General features: G+C 46.7%; 1 protein-coding gene across 2 annotated transcripts in view; it reads left to right on the top strand.

Moving 5' to 3' along the window:
* The first annotated feature begins 11,794 nt into the window (after window positions 1-11,794).
* Window positions 11,795-14,787, top strand: part of PMP22 (peripheral myelin protein 22) — a 32,358-nt gene continuing 29,365 nt past the window's right edge. Inside the window, exon 1 of one of the 2 annotated variants that reach the window (XM_077834046.1) lies at window positions 11,795-12,026. The gene's annotated coding sequence lies outside the window, so the exon portion shown is untranslated. Of the gene's footprint in view, window positions 12,027-13,145; window positions 13,394-14,787 lie in introns of those variants that run through there. The other variant, XM_077834047.1, reaches the window with a different exon arrangement.

The following is a 14,787-nucleotide window of genomic DNA, read 5'->3' as shown; positions in this document are numbered from 1 at the left end:
ATCCCACCAAAGCTTATGCCCAAATAAATGTGTTAGTCTATAAGGTGCCACAAGGACTCCTTGTTGTTTTTACAAATTATTGTGAATCCTAGGAACCTTCCTAATGTGTACCATTCATCCACTCGAGTAACTGGACTTTACAAAACTATCTTCCCTGTTTAGAATTCTATATAATCCTGCTTAAATAGGTGAGATACCCTAATTATAGCTGCTTGAGGATACCTAGGCTTTGCAGCTCTAAAAAGTGCTATCATATGCACAATAGTAGACACTTCACGAGTGTAGGGGTAACATTTTCAAAAGGTCCTAAGTGACTTAGGAGCCAATTTCCATTGACTTTCAATGAGACTTGGGATCCCAAGGACCAGATTTTCAAAGGCATTTATGCATCTAAAGATGCTGATAGGTGCCTAGTGAGATTTTCAAAAGCACCTAAGAACATTAGGCACCAAACTGTCATTGAAATCAATTATTTAAGTAGGTATTAAGCACCTATGTTCTTTTGACAATCCCAGTAGGCACCTGTCTACCTCTTGTGAGGCCTAAATACCTTTAAAAATCTAACCCTATGTGCCTAAATCACTTTGAAAATTGTACTGAGGCTCCTAAATCACTTAGATGCTTTTGAAAATGTTTCCCAAGGTTCTATCTGAAATAATGACATTATATTTGCTTTTAAGTCACCTGATGATGCATCAAGTTTTCCTTTAAACTGCCAAAAATAAAATAAAATAAAAATAACAGCATTTACCTTAAAATCAGGAATCCGATAAAAAGTATGGTCCAATGCAGGTACAACTCCCATTGAAATCAACAGCCCGGATACACTTCCCATAGTGATGTAAATCAGGAGTGATTCCATAAACATCAACAGTTACACAGGTGTAAGCGAGTGGGGAGTCAGGTGAAAGTGAGCAATGGATGTGGGGCTTGGAGGGCTGGACTTGGCCCTGTGATATTTTATTGAATTTCTTATACTTTATTTTTTAAAGATAAATGTGAATTCATTGGGCCTGATCCTGATCTTACTCACTCCAACTTTATATTTGGTGCAACTCTTTTCACTCCTGATTTACGCCAGCGTATGAAGTAAATCCACTCACATCTTTAGAACACAATCTTGTTCTGACTGAAGTCTCTGGAAAATTTCTCAAGGACACATCTGGGCCCATTGTTCCAGTTTGCAACTGAGTATCTCACCCTTATATGCTAGAGAAGAGTAGAAGAATTGGCAGAGTCTGAAATAAGGCACAGAAGGAAATATTCAAATTTTAAACCTCAGAAGATCTCGTAACCTTCCTCCGCTGTCAAGAACAAAACAATGAAGTGCATAGTTTCATAAAGGTCTTAGCCAGATGAAGGTTTCATCTGCAGATGCAATGAAATACAAAGACAGTAGAGTCTTGCTAACCAGCACACACTAAAACTTGTACAGAAAAGGCAGTACTCTCACGCTTCTCTGCAAAGCTTTAATAGTGAGTGCTGTAGTGAGGTCTCCCAGTACTTATCCTTCAGCCTAGTACTTTTACAAAGTGTACTGCGGAACACTTGCTGGTGTACTTTCGAGCTTTATCACACATGATTAAAATTCAACATGTCAAATAAATGAGCAAAATGCTTTAGGTGATGCATTTATTGCTTGCATACCTGCTAATTTACAAGATTCACTAACTTGCAGTGAGCATCCTGGTTATTAGTGAGGGTCAGCATGTATGGATGGCTTTCTTTCCAGCATCTTATCATTAAACATGGAGTATTTATCAGTTCCTTGTTACCATATTATCTGGCACCTCACGATCTTTTATGTTTCTATCCTCACAACTCCCTGGTGTGGCAGGGAAGTGCTCTTATCCCTACGTTACAGATGGGAAACTTAGGCACAGATCCTCAACTGTATTTGAGCACCTAACCTTGAAAGTAATGGGAGCCTCAAAACCTTTGGGAATCTGGGCCTAAATGACTAGCCCAAGGCCATACAGGGAGTCTGGAGCAGAGCAGGGAATTAAACTCAGATCTCTGAAGTCCTAGGCTAGTGCCTGATCCACAGGATGCAGTGCTATGTGTGTTAACTCACTTAATGGTAGCTTCAAAAAGTATTTTATTCACTTTAACTGCGTGATCCTGATGAAATATCAGAACAGAGCTAAGTGCTATTGAAGCATTTTTATGCTTATTATTAAGACTATAACGAGAAACTGAGCGTGAACAGAAAATCACCCCATCTCGTTCTATTTATTCAACCTGTTCAAGTTACCGTGGACATGTCTTCCCACACGGTGGCTTGTGGATGCCTCCTTATGGCTCATTGCTTCAGTTGTCATTGCCTACCTCTGTAATGCAATTCATTCTTGAAAGCTCAGGGTTATTAATTTAGGTGGGGATTTTCAAAGAAGATGAAAGCAGTTAGACACCCAAATCTCACTGAAATCCAGTGGGAGTTGTGTGTCTAAGTTACTTGGATTGCTTTGAAAATTCTGACTTCAAAGTCTATCACCAGTAAGGGTGATCTCCACATCAGAGCTTCTGGCTCTGCATGAGGGCATCTTTGGAGGGGGACATTCTGTGCTAACGTCCTCTAGTGGTTTCCTTCTCAATGGCAACAACACAGATAAAGGCAGACAGTGTCACCAATGTTTTTTGTTCTCTAGACCCGTGTTTCTCAATGACCATCCATGAGATCTCCTTGACACAGTTTAGGAAGGCAGCAAGTCGGTCCCTGGTATCAAAAAGTTGAGAAACACTGCTTGCTCTAGACTATGGAGATCGTTTGTAACTTGTGAGCCGCGCACTGTTCCCCATGCAGGGTCCCAGAGCTCTAACCTGTGGCAGAATCCCATCCCATAACCTCTGCATCTTGGCAGGTTCTCCTTTCACAACAGAAAACAGAAAGTAAATGTCCTTGGTGACCTTTTGCACCATGACTTTGGTCTCATGCAAACTAGAAATAGGCTTCTTCCCCTTTATTTGTATCTTGGAGCTTCAGGGCTGAGTCTGTTGGAGACAGCACCTTCCTTTTAAGAACATGGCATCTTAGGACCCAGAAAAGGCTGTCTAGCCTAACATGCCTGCCCTTTCTCAGTTTATTGTACTCCCATCTTCTTGCTGTGTCACCAGACGCCAGACTCCACTCCTGATCCAGAAATAAATCTATGGACATGCTGACCTCTTTTAGACTTTTAGCTGCTGTGAACTCCCCTGGTAACCAGTTTTATGCTGTGTCCATATGTTCCTTTGTAGTAAGTTGTTCTGCCAGCATTGTCTTGCTTCAGACTTTCAAAAGTGTCAAGTGATTTTTGCTATCCTGATCTGTAGGTGCCAACTCAAGACATTATAATGGAGCCTGATACTCAGAAAGTACTGAGTGTCTTCTCCTGAGAATCAGGTCCCTCCCTCTAAGGTATCTTAAGTTGGGCACCTAAAAATAGAATCATAGAATATCAGGGTTGGAAGGGACCTCAGGAGGTCATCTAGTCCAACCCCCTGCTCAAAGCAGGACCGATCCCCAATTAAATCATCCCAGCCAGGGCTTTGTCAAGTCTGACCTTAAAAACTTCTGAGGAAGGAGATTCCACCACCTCCCTAGGTAACGCATTCCAGTGTTTCACCACTCTCCTAATGAAAAAGTTTTTCCTAATATCCAACCTAAATCTCCCCCACTGCAACTTGAGACCATTACTCCTTGTTCTGTCATCTACTACCACTGAGAACAGTCTAGAGCCATCCTCTTTGGAACCCCCTTTCAGGTAGTTGAAAGCAGCTATCAAATCCCCCCTCATTCTTCTCTTCTATAGACTAAACATCCCCAGTTCCCTCAGCCTCTCCTCATAACTCATGTGTTCCAGTCCCCTAATCATTTTTGTTGCCCTCCGCTGGTCTCTTTCCAATTTTTCCACATCCTTCTTGTAGTGTGGGGCCCAAAACTGGATACAGTACTCCAGATGAGGCCTCACCAATGTCGAATAGAGGGGAACGATCACGTCCCTCGATCTGCTGGCAATGCCCCTACTTATACAGCCCAAAATGCCATTGGCCTTCTTGGCAACAAGGGCACACTGCTGACTCATATCCAGCTTCTCGTCCACTGTAACCCCTACGTCCTTTTCTGCAGAACTGCTGCCGAGCCATTTGGTCCCTAGTCTGTAGCAGTGCATTGGATTCTTCCATCCTAAGTGCAGGATTCTGCACTTGTCCTCGTTGAATCTCATCAGATTTCTTTTGGCCCAATCCTCCAATTTGTCTAGGTCCCTCTGTATCCTATCCCTACCCTCCAGCGTATCTGCCTCTCCTCCCAGTTTAGTGTCATCTGCAAACTTGCTGAGGGTGCAATCCACACCATCCTCCAGATCATTTATAAAGATATTGAACAAAACCGGCCCCAGGACCGACCCTTGGGGCACTCCACTTGATACCGGTTGCCAACTAGACATGGAGCCATTGATCACTACCCGTTGAGCCCGACAATCTAGCCAGCTTTATGTCTACCTTATAGTCCATTCGTCCAGCCCATACTTCTTTAACTTACTGGCAAGAATACTGTGGGAAACAGTGTCAAAAGCTTTGCTAAAGTCAAGGAACAACATGTCCACTGCTTTCCCTTCATCCACAGAACCAGTCGTCTCGTCATAGAAGGCAATTAGATTAGTCAAGCATGACTTGCCCTTGGTGAATCCATGCTGACTGTTCCTAATCACTTTCCTCTCCTCTAAGTGCTTCAGAATTGATTCCTTGAGGACTTGCTCCATGATTTTTCCAGGGACTGAGGTGAGGCTGACTGGCCTGTAGTTCCCAGGATCCTCCTCCTTCCCTTTTTTAAAGATGGGCACTACGTTAGCCTTTTTCCAGTCGTCCGGGACCTCCCCCGATGGCCACGAGTTTTCAAAGATAATGGCCAATGGCTCTGCAATCACATCCGCCAACTCCTTTAGCACTCTCGGATGCAAGAGAGGCAACCATAGCCACATTTGAAAATTTTAGCACTTATTCCTAAATTCCTTGGGCAAAATCCTGACCCCCGTGAGGTCAGTGGGAGTTTTCACACACATACCCCGCTCATCAGCTTTATCAGTCTTTCAGATTTTTGAAACGTTCTGCTAGATCATCTCAAAGACTGGTCTTTTTCCAATTAGTCGAATGCTTTTATGAGATTTTAAATGGCAGTGTCGCAATTATCTGGCTGTAAATGTCTTCTCTCTGTCCTACCCTTTCAATACACATTGGACTCTGTGGTTCTTTGTTTTAGTCTTAACTGAAGGAATTTCAGTTGCAGCATCTCTAATTTGTTTCTCAAATATTTTCCAATTTTCTAAAGCAGATTTCCCAGACATTGTAGAATTCCCTGTTTCCTTAGGGTATTTCACATTCTCTCCAAGCCAACTTTCTGCAAGTCAGAAACACTCATGTTGCTTCCTCTGGCACTTTCCATCTTCTAAAAATCCCATAATACTGTGGTCACCGTATCCCAAATGCTCCTCAACTTCAGTCTTGTTTCTTTTACATGATATGGCCTATGAAGATCCCCAGTGCAGGCAAGACATACCCTGCCACAAGACTCATGCTTTGTGGCTCTTGAGAGGAATATACTTGGGGTGAAATTCAACTGTTTGGAGGGTTTATGTAGACTTCAGTAGTGCATTTGTCTCACCATGGCGGCTGTGCACAGATATGACCTTCACCTTTGGAGAACAATCTAGCTGTAATGTAGCTAGGTGAGTAAGCTTTGTTTCTTAGATTTATCTCATTTCTTAAGATTAAGTTCCCAATAGCAACTGTCTGTGGTGAACACAGCAAGCTACATAAAGTAACTGTCCTGTCTGGTCTCTTCTGACACCAGGGTGCCTTTTCTTTTGTGATACCTTCTGAATTCTTCAAGTTTCTCCCAACCAAAGTTCTGTCCTTCTTACTTGCCTCCACTACCTTTATAACCATCTTCCAATCAGAGTCCTTTCCTTTGCCCTGGGTTCAAGGATTACCTGTCTGCCTTTATTGCTGTTTTGCTGCAACAAAATTCCTGTATCTGCCAAATTGTTGCTGAAATTAGTGTGTGGATTCGTAACATGCCAGGGGACTCGTGAGTTTCATTCAGCTATATATCTATTTGCAGCGTACAACAAACAGTCCTAAGTAAGAATAGGCCTGAGCTAAAACTCCCGCTTCTGTACACCTCCATAAATAACAATGCCACTGAAACATTTGCGTCCACACATAGAACCATGCTACAACTAACATGCTTTTCTATGTAGAGATATCAGGTGAAATTCTGTCCCTACTGAACTCAAGGGAGAGTTTTGTCATTGACTTCAGTGGAATCTGAACAATGTTACACTGATTGCTTGTGTTCCGAGATGCATATAGTGATACTTTACTAAAAGAAACAGTAGCTCTGCTAACGCAGGCATTCACAACCTTTTACATACCTCTTCACTCTCCCTCCCAACCCCCATGAGTCCCCTCCCATCTAGCTAGGACCTTGCTCCTGTTTCGTAACATGGGGAGGGCAGGGAAGATGGTCATGAGCTTCTGACACCTAAGAACCACCATACTGGGTCAGAACAAAGGTCCATCTAGCCCAGTATCCTGTCTTCCAACAGTGGCCAGGTGCCCCAGAGGGAATAAACAGAACAGGTAATTATCAAGTGAGCCATCCCCTGCTGCCCACTCCCAGCTTCTGGCAAACTGAGGCTAGGGACCTGTTCTCAACTTCAGCTGGTGTCATGACCCAAGGCTGAGAACCCACATAACTAATTGAAAACACTTACCTGTATAGTTAACTCTATGTATATATGTGAAGATTGTTCTGTGCAGGTAATTATGAGTGTACCTGTGACCCACCTATAGGTATCTTATACAAATAAACAATTATATATATAGTTATTTTAGAAGAGATAAAGGTTAGCTCCACAACCTACCTCCGTCTCTCTGCTCCATCTATATCCCATTCTCCTATGCTGTATGAATTCCACGCTTGCTGATCTCAGTCTAGATTTCTGCCCCTTCCCCTCCACAAGCACATTCCAAACCTGGTGTGTATGGCTTTAATTAGCAGGGTATAAATGGGAAACAACTCCCAAAGGTTCTGCTGACAAGGCAAGGCTATGGAGTTAAAGAAACTCATCTGTGGAAAGACATACAGTGAAAGTCCTGTCTTCTCAAATATACTGGAATAGCTTGTAAATAGAGTGGTCAAATTCATCACTGGTATAGGAGGCACACCAGGAATATTCTGGCATGTACACACATTAGATGATGATGAGGCACTGGTCATGACTTCATAGGTACGATTGCATTGAAAAATGTGGTTATAGTGCATATGTATATTTACATATACATCACCCCTACACACCCTCTATCTCGCTCACAAACATCCATGTGTATATGCACCCACAGACACACACACACAGCCTGCAGTTCACTCTTTTACATGCATGTTATTTTGATTCCATTAGAACAGACTGGCCTGGAGTCTAGACCCTATTCTGCTTTCATGTAAATGTTCAGGACTGCATGTTCATTTACTGCAGAAGCTAAATGACTGTATGTAGAGACGGCAAGTAGCTGCTTTTACACATTGCAACAAGGTGGCTTGCTCCTAGAAGGGCTACAGCCCTGGGGCCAGCCATCACAACTTATTAAATAGGCACACCTGAACAAGTGTGTTGCAGAGAGCTAGAAGGTTCCTGCAGGTTGCAGGGAACAGAAGGCTGTAGAGACTTTGAGACACCAGAGAAACAAGACTGCAGACAGGTAGGGCAGGGAGCAGCCTGCTAAAAGCAGGGACTTGAGGGACTCTATTTTGGGGACTTTGAGTTTTGTTCTGATCTTTTACATTAATGAACCCAGACCTCTAGGAGGGGTGTGTGTACACAGAGAAGCCTATGTGGAGGGGAAATGGAGGCAGAGTTCTGTAGAGCCACCCCTGGCCATGAGGGGGTACTTGAGAGGCAGTTGACCCTGTTACACATATCTTGGTACGTGATCCCAATCCTCATGGCAAACAGAACTGTCTAATTGGTACCTATGGAGCAAACATATGCCATATGCCCTTTGGGTGCCACCATTTTAGAAGCATTCGTCTTTCTGTTTAGTTTCCATGTTATCGTAACAGACATTTATCAAGCATGTTCTGTTTGCTGAAGGCATAAAGAATAGCCCTCCTAGAAGCTTATTCACATGACTGAAATATTTGGAAGCAGCTTGGTATCAAATCCCTAGAGCTATAAGGGAAATCACATGCTCAATAAATATTTCCAAAGCCCCGGTCTGTTTGGCTAAAGTGCATTTCCAAAAAGAGACAGAACTCCACTGGAGGAATGTCTGAGGAATGGGCTCTTTGCTGTGCACATCCTCTTGATTTTGTTCTCCCTGGCTCTTCGGCAGCGAAAGCTTCCTCACCCTTGAGCTATTCTTCTCTCCTGTTGGAGTTTCACATATTTCTCTCTTGCTTAAAAAGCTAGGTTTGGCCCCATTTTCAGAATCCCTGGAAAACAAGAGTTTATTCTCTCCCATTTACATGGACGGGCGTTCTGCTCACACAGTCAACCCATCTGGGTGCTTTTAGGGCCCTTATCACAGAATGAATTGAGCCCCTCTCTTATCTTAGATGGATTTTATCCGTACAGAACCCTTGCGAGATAAGGAGGCAGCTCTATTTTACAGACAGAGAACCGAGGCACAGTGTAGATTTAAGCGATGTGCCCAAGGTGAGACAGGAGCTCATTCAGATCTCCTGAGGCCTAGACCCATACTCTACCCACTAGACCAGCCTAGAGGTTAGAATAGACTGTAAACTATTTAGGGCAGAGGCTATCTGTTTGTGCTGTGCCTCACACAATGGGGCCCTGGTCCATCGCTGGGGCTCCTAGGTGCTATGATAACATTTGATAATGATTCCTTCTGGCTTTAAAGCTCATTCATCTTCCTGCCCCTACTGGAGAGTAGGCCCCCAGTAGGAATCTGTTTTAAGGCATCCGCTGATGAGAATCCAAATGCCTTCGCTCGCTAGAGGATTTTAATCACAGATCCCCCCTCTGGTGCTTAGTGTCACGCACAGAGGCAAACTGATGGGGTGTTGTATTTACTAGGAGGCGTGGCTAAAAGGAAACAGGAACAATTAAGAATCAGGAAAAAAATGCCCTGTTCTGTCTGACTGAGGACTTAGTTGCTGGGGGAAGGATGGACTGAATCCTTTCAGGTGGGACTGGACCAACATCCTGGATAATATAGGGCCTCATTCTGCCACCATCATCCCTGCTTAAGTGGTACTTATGCCTGAAGGCCAGTTGGATTCAATGGGAACCTTTGTGGGTGCTGCTTAACGTGAGTGGGGGCAGATTAGGCCCAAACTGTAGGCAACATCCTGTTATAGCGAGGGGGGAGGGGGGAGAACCAGGCATGTCCTCTATCCCTAACTCCTATGGGCTATGGTTAAAGATGGGCAGCATTTGTAATTCCAGGTGAGTTCAGCTCTCTCACAAGAATGAGATTGTGGCTGACCCCGCACAGATGCACAAGTGGGTGACAGGTCTTGGGGAGCCTTCCCTCTGGCCTGGCATCCCTGCACAGAGATGGGGTCACGATCCCAGGGCTTGCGTCTGGGATATTTGAGGGTGCAAGTAGTCCTTAGGTCTGCTGTGAGAGCCCGCACAGGGAGGGAAACAGGCAACTGCAACCAGAACAGCGCCCCCCACAGCCACGGCACAGAATTCTGCTGGTGCTTGAAGATTGGGATTCTCAAAATGCCTAAGGGAGTTGGATGCTCGGCTCTCTTTGAAAATCAAGGGGAGTTGGGCACCAAATCCTTCTGGCACTTGAAACATCTCGACCTGAGTTTTGTGGAAACTCGCTGCATTTCACAGGCCTTTTGCACTTGAAGCCCGATGCCGAAATTGAAGAAATTTCACTTCCACTGCACAAAAAAAAAAAAAAATTAAAAATAATAAAAAAAATTGTGCAGGCAAAACCTTGCTGGATGCATACACACTACCATTTAAACATACTATCTGAACCATGAGCAGCAGCTGGGTGGTGAAATCCTAACACCATTTGAGTCAATAACAAACCACCCACTGACTTCATGGCCACACATCAGCCCCATTCTGAGTACCTGATGCTGCCTATTCCTCTTACAATTCACACTTCCAAAATCTGACGAGGTGATCGGGCTGATGTAAGAGGAGCTCCCAGTTCTCTGTGCTCTAATAATTGTCACCCAGGACGCATCCCCTAAGACTCCCCGCAACATGTATTGAAAAGACTCCCTGAAAACTGCTTGTAGGAGTTGCTTATTTATTGCTTTCGAGAGGGAATTTTTGAATTGCCATTACTGCAGAAGAATTGTAACCAGAGCAGCTATATCACTACCTCTCAGGGTACATCTACACTGCAATAAAAAAACAGTGGCACTGAGTCTCAGAGCCTGGCTCAGTTGACTTGGGCTTCCAGGGCTAAAAATCCCAGTGTAGTCGTTTGGGCTCAGGCTGGAGTCTGGGCTCTGAGACCCATTTTTAGCCCCACAGCCCGAGCCCCCTGAGACTGAGTCAGCTGACCCAAGCTGGCCACACTTATGCCACAGCTCTTTCATTGCAGTGTACCCTCAGTGACCAAGGCACCCTTGAATGCTGCCCCCTCTGGTGCCCTCCTGGACTATAGAAAAACTCTATGCTCTCTGCTGTTTTCTCTAAGTCAATTATTTTGCATGTCACTGACTCCAAGAAGGTAGGAGTTTGTGTTACCAAGCAACTGCGCAGCCTTTGAAATAGACAAGCTGTCTTTGCCTATCAGGAGTGAGCAATGTTTGAGTCCTACCCCTAGATTGCAGATGCCTGTAATTCAGTTTGATGAAGCGGTTGAACTGAAGGGAGTGGGTTGAGAGAATATTGTTCCCTCTTGTTAAAAGCACATCTGCAATAGACAGAGAGGTATGGATGGATAGATAGCAAGCATAATATTCCTTCCCTGCTGAGGGCCACTGTGTGTTCTCTATTATCGCATGAGATTCTGCACCAACTCCATTGACTTTGGTGGGTTTCGTCCACTTTACAGCGGTGTAACTGAGATGGGAATCTGTCACTTGGGACCAGCTTCTGACATCCTTAGTCACTTCACAGAGGTCCTTATGCCTCAAGTAACCCTGAGGAAAGGAACTGGGTGACTCAAGGACTATCCGGTTCCATTGAGAAGGGTGTGTGTAAAAGAGGTGTGGAATCTGGATGTAAGTGATCATCACCCTACCTGGAGGACTCCGCCAGATCCTGTGACTTACCCAAACATTTTGTGTGATCACACATGCCGCAGACCCAGCAACAGGTGATTTTGAACCACATTGTTTTAATTTTTTTTAGTGAAAATAGTCAACTGGGTATTTAAAAAATATACATAACAGCAAAACAACATCACCTTCTGAAAGAGGTTAGAAAAGGCCCCTTGTTAAGCAAACAATACCCAATAGGCCAGTCCTCAGAATTAATAGAGCTGCACCAATTTCCACCAGCTGAAGATCTGACCCTAACCCCCGAGCAGCGCTGTCTGGCCTCTTCCCTCTCCCTTCAGGCCTGGAAACATTTAGCTGTTTTGCCAACTCCTTGAATGACAGCTTCCAGAAGGAGATCGCTATTTATTGTTCTAGCATCCAGGGCTTTGAATAAGCCTTTTAACTGGGATGGAGGTCTCTCAGCCACTCCTTTCCATTTAATCTCCAGCGCCCCCTAAATAGCCCCTGCGTGCCGGCTGTGTTCTGGGGAGGAGATAAGGATAGGAGCTGTCTCTTTAAATACTAGAGGCTGTGCTCTCTCAGGCCACCGTGACATATCTGGGCGTTGGACTGGGGGATGAATAAACAGTGAATGCACCAGATCTGTGGTTTCAGAGAAGGACTCCGATCCGTCAGGGATCCCCCTTTCAACTCGACCCACGCCACGAGTGGCTTTTAGCATCCTCTGGGATCCTGCCCCTGCTGGAGGAACTTTAATGCACGCTGGGCTGGCTTTCTAGGAGCTACCATTGCCAGGAAGAGCTGCACGCTTTGAAGCTTGGTAAGTCTTTGGTGGTGAAATCCCAGCTCTGTCAGCAAAGCCCCCCCCCCACCAGACAAGCAAAGAGGGGGCGCTTTCTACTGGCCTTTCTCTTCCCTGCACTGTGACTCCTCTCCAAAGCGCCATGCAATTTGGAGACACGCGTTTACAAGAAAATAAGCGAGTGGCAAACATGCGCGATTGTATTTGGATGAGCCTAACACAGCAAGACCATTAGAAAGCCAGGCGGGTGAGCGCGGGAGAAAGCAAAAAGGCAAGAGACCGAAGCAGCAGCGGCAGCAAAAGCAAAGTCTGGTGCATTTAAATTAGGCTGACGCCTCTCTTCAGGACTTTGTGAAGCGCTTGGGGATCCCGCGGGTGGAGGAGTGTTTTAGGAGCAGGGTGAATGGTTTGGTTTCCCAGAGGATTAAGGAGAACAGGGGGGCGTGTATCCCCCCCCAACCGCTGAGGGGTGAGGAGCGGGAATCTGAGGGGTGAGGAGCTGGGCTCACCCCATGCGCCCCCCCTCCCCAGCCACGCTGCGCCCTTCGCGTTCCCGGGGCGCGGGGCGGCCACTTGCACGGTGCCCGCCGGGGCTGGCGGAGCGGGCCTTTCCCCGGCTGCAGCCGCCTGCCCCTCGCCGGAGAGCAAGGGGGAGTCTCCCCCCCGGCCGCCGCCCTGCCAGGAGCCCGCAGGCTCGGGTGGGGGCTCGGTTGGAGGCTAGCGGAGCGCCAGGCCAGTGGCACGGATGCCCCTGCAGCCCCCAGGCAGGGCTGCAGCCGCCTCGCCGCCCTCCGCGCACGAATCGAAGGGGGCCGGGAGCAGCCCGCCGAGCGGATCCTCTGGGGATGGGGTGTCCTGCACTGGGGGGGTCCCCGACCCCACCCTGCCAGCGCCGCCGTGTAGGGTGCGGCCGCTCTGGGGTGCTGCCGGGACATGCGGCTCCCCCAAGCCGTGGGCTCGCCTCTTCCCCACGTGGGCCGATGAGACATGCGCGGGGGGGGGGGGGGGGAGTGCCGAGTCCGGCGTGATCCAAACGGGCGTGAGTAAAAGTTCCCTGCGGCGACCGAGCGGCTTTTTTTTTTCCTGGGGGATTATTTATAGCCGGCTCCGCTGCCTGGCCGGGCTCCCTCTGCCGGACCCAGGGACACACCCTGCGGCACAGACGCAATCCGGGGCGTTGTTCCTCGTTAAAGGAGAAACTTTATAACTTCGCGCTTTGCCCTCCTCGCCTCCCTCTCTCCAGCCCCCTGGCTCCGTTTGCCGTGGGCAAAGGGACGGGCGCATACCCGCACCCACCAGCTGGATTTGCTCCTTTGCTTCGGTTTGAGCTTCTGGGGCCAGTCGAGCCTCTGGGACGCCGCTTGGTGGGTGACTATTGCAGGGAAGTAAGTAGCAGCCGCACCGCCCAGGAGCGGGTTATTTTCGATCGTGGAAGCGAGGGGAGGATTTGGGGGAAGATGAGGCGATCCCAGTAGTGTGGCAGCGTATGACCCCCACCCAGTAGCTGTCTTGCCTCTGTCTGCAAATAAATCCCCTTCATCAGCCGCGATTCTGCCTGTCAGTGGGTCCCCTATTGCTTGGTTACGCTGCGGTTTCACCCTCTTGTTCTGTAGTAATCTCTGTGCCAGACCCACTAGCTTGTTCTGTTGTGTTGCCTTTTTTTTTTTTTTTAAAGCAGATTCACTCCCCTATACGGATTCCATGAACCTGCTTCAGACCTGACCTCACTTTGTTATAATTAGAAACAGTTTGACCATTGAAGAACGTTAGCTGGGTTTTTTGTCCTCCCCGAGACCCGTTTTGTATTTTTGTAACCTGGTTGATTTCCATGGGCTGTGTGCACGGACTGTTGCTTGCAGTGGGGGTGTAGCTGTGTTGGTTTCTCTATGGAAAGACTCCGAACGTGTACACACACACACACAATGCTCTGCGTGGTCATTTCACCAGCTCTGTTGGCCTTGCTCAGCTATTTGAGAAGCGCAGTGGCTGGAGTTGGGGCATGGATCTCGTCGAGGGGGTCCTGACTTTAACGGAGTCTAAATGTTGGCTGTGAAGTGGAGAATAGTGGCTTTGTGAAATAACGGTTTCCAGCCCCCTCCCCCTACCTGAGTCTCTGAGCTAAAAATATTTGATCAAGGGACTAGTCGTGGCTGGTTTTTATATAAAAAATCTTTGGCTGGAAACCTGGGCTTTCGTATTGTTGTGATGCTGCTTCAGGAAAAAGAAACCCTTATTTTATCTTTGGCTAATGACACTTCTAAGACAGGCTGAGCCAAGTGGAAATTTTGAGGAATGTAATGGAATTTGCATTTCTCCCTGTATCCTGAGCCATCAAACTCTAGACCATAAAACACTTTAAGCGTGAAAGGAAAATAATGTAGAAGTTGAAGGTTCCTTGGTGTTTTCACTGGATTTTTTAGAACATTTCCAGCCCTTCTCTGGGCACTGCAAAGAAAACCCCTCTTAGATAGGTTTGCTGCCCTTTTCCAAGCCGGACGATGTCTGGCATTTCTCAAAGCTGGCTCTGTCCTTTTCAGGCTTGCAACATTTGTCTCTAGTACTGTAGAGCCACACCAGGGATTTCTGTCCAACCCTGGGAGCCTGTCCCTTTCGCATTGTAAACCCCAGTTAGCGCTTTAAAAATCTCCCCGACCCCTCCAAATAGCTGCATTTCTTTGCTAAAAGAGATGTTGCACTGGCGAAGAAATGCATTTAATAAAAGTTGTTGAGCCTCATTAAACTTGAGCCCCTGTGCTTAGTCTCTGTTGCTGCAGCGACC

This window comes from Eretmochelys imbricata, chromosome 14, assembly GCF_965152235.1.
Source record: "Eretmochelys imbricata isolate rEreImb1 chromosome 14, rEreImb1.hap1, whole genome shotgun sequence".
Taxonomy (NCBI): Eukaryota; Metazoa; Chordata; order Testudines; family Cheloniidae; genus Eretmochelys; species Eretmochelys imbricata.
The sequence above is the reverse complement of the archived record's forward strand: the minus strand, read 5'-3'. Positions and strand labels throughout refer to the sequence as shown.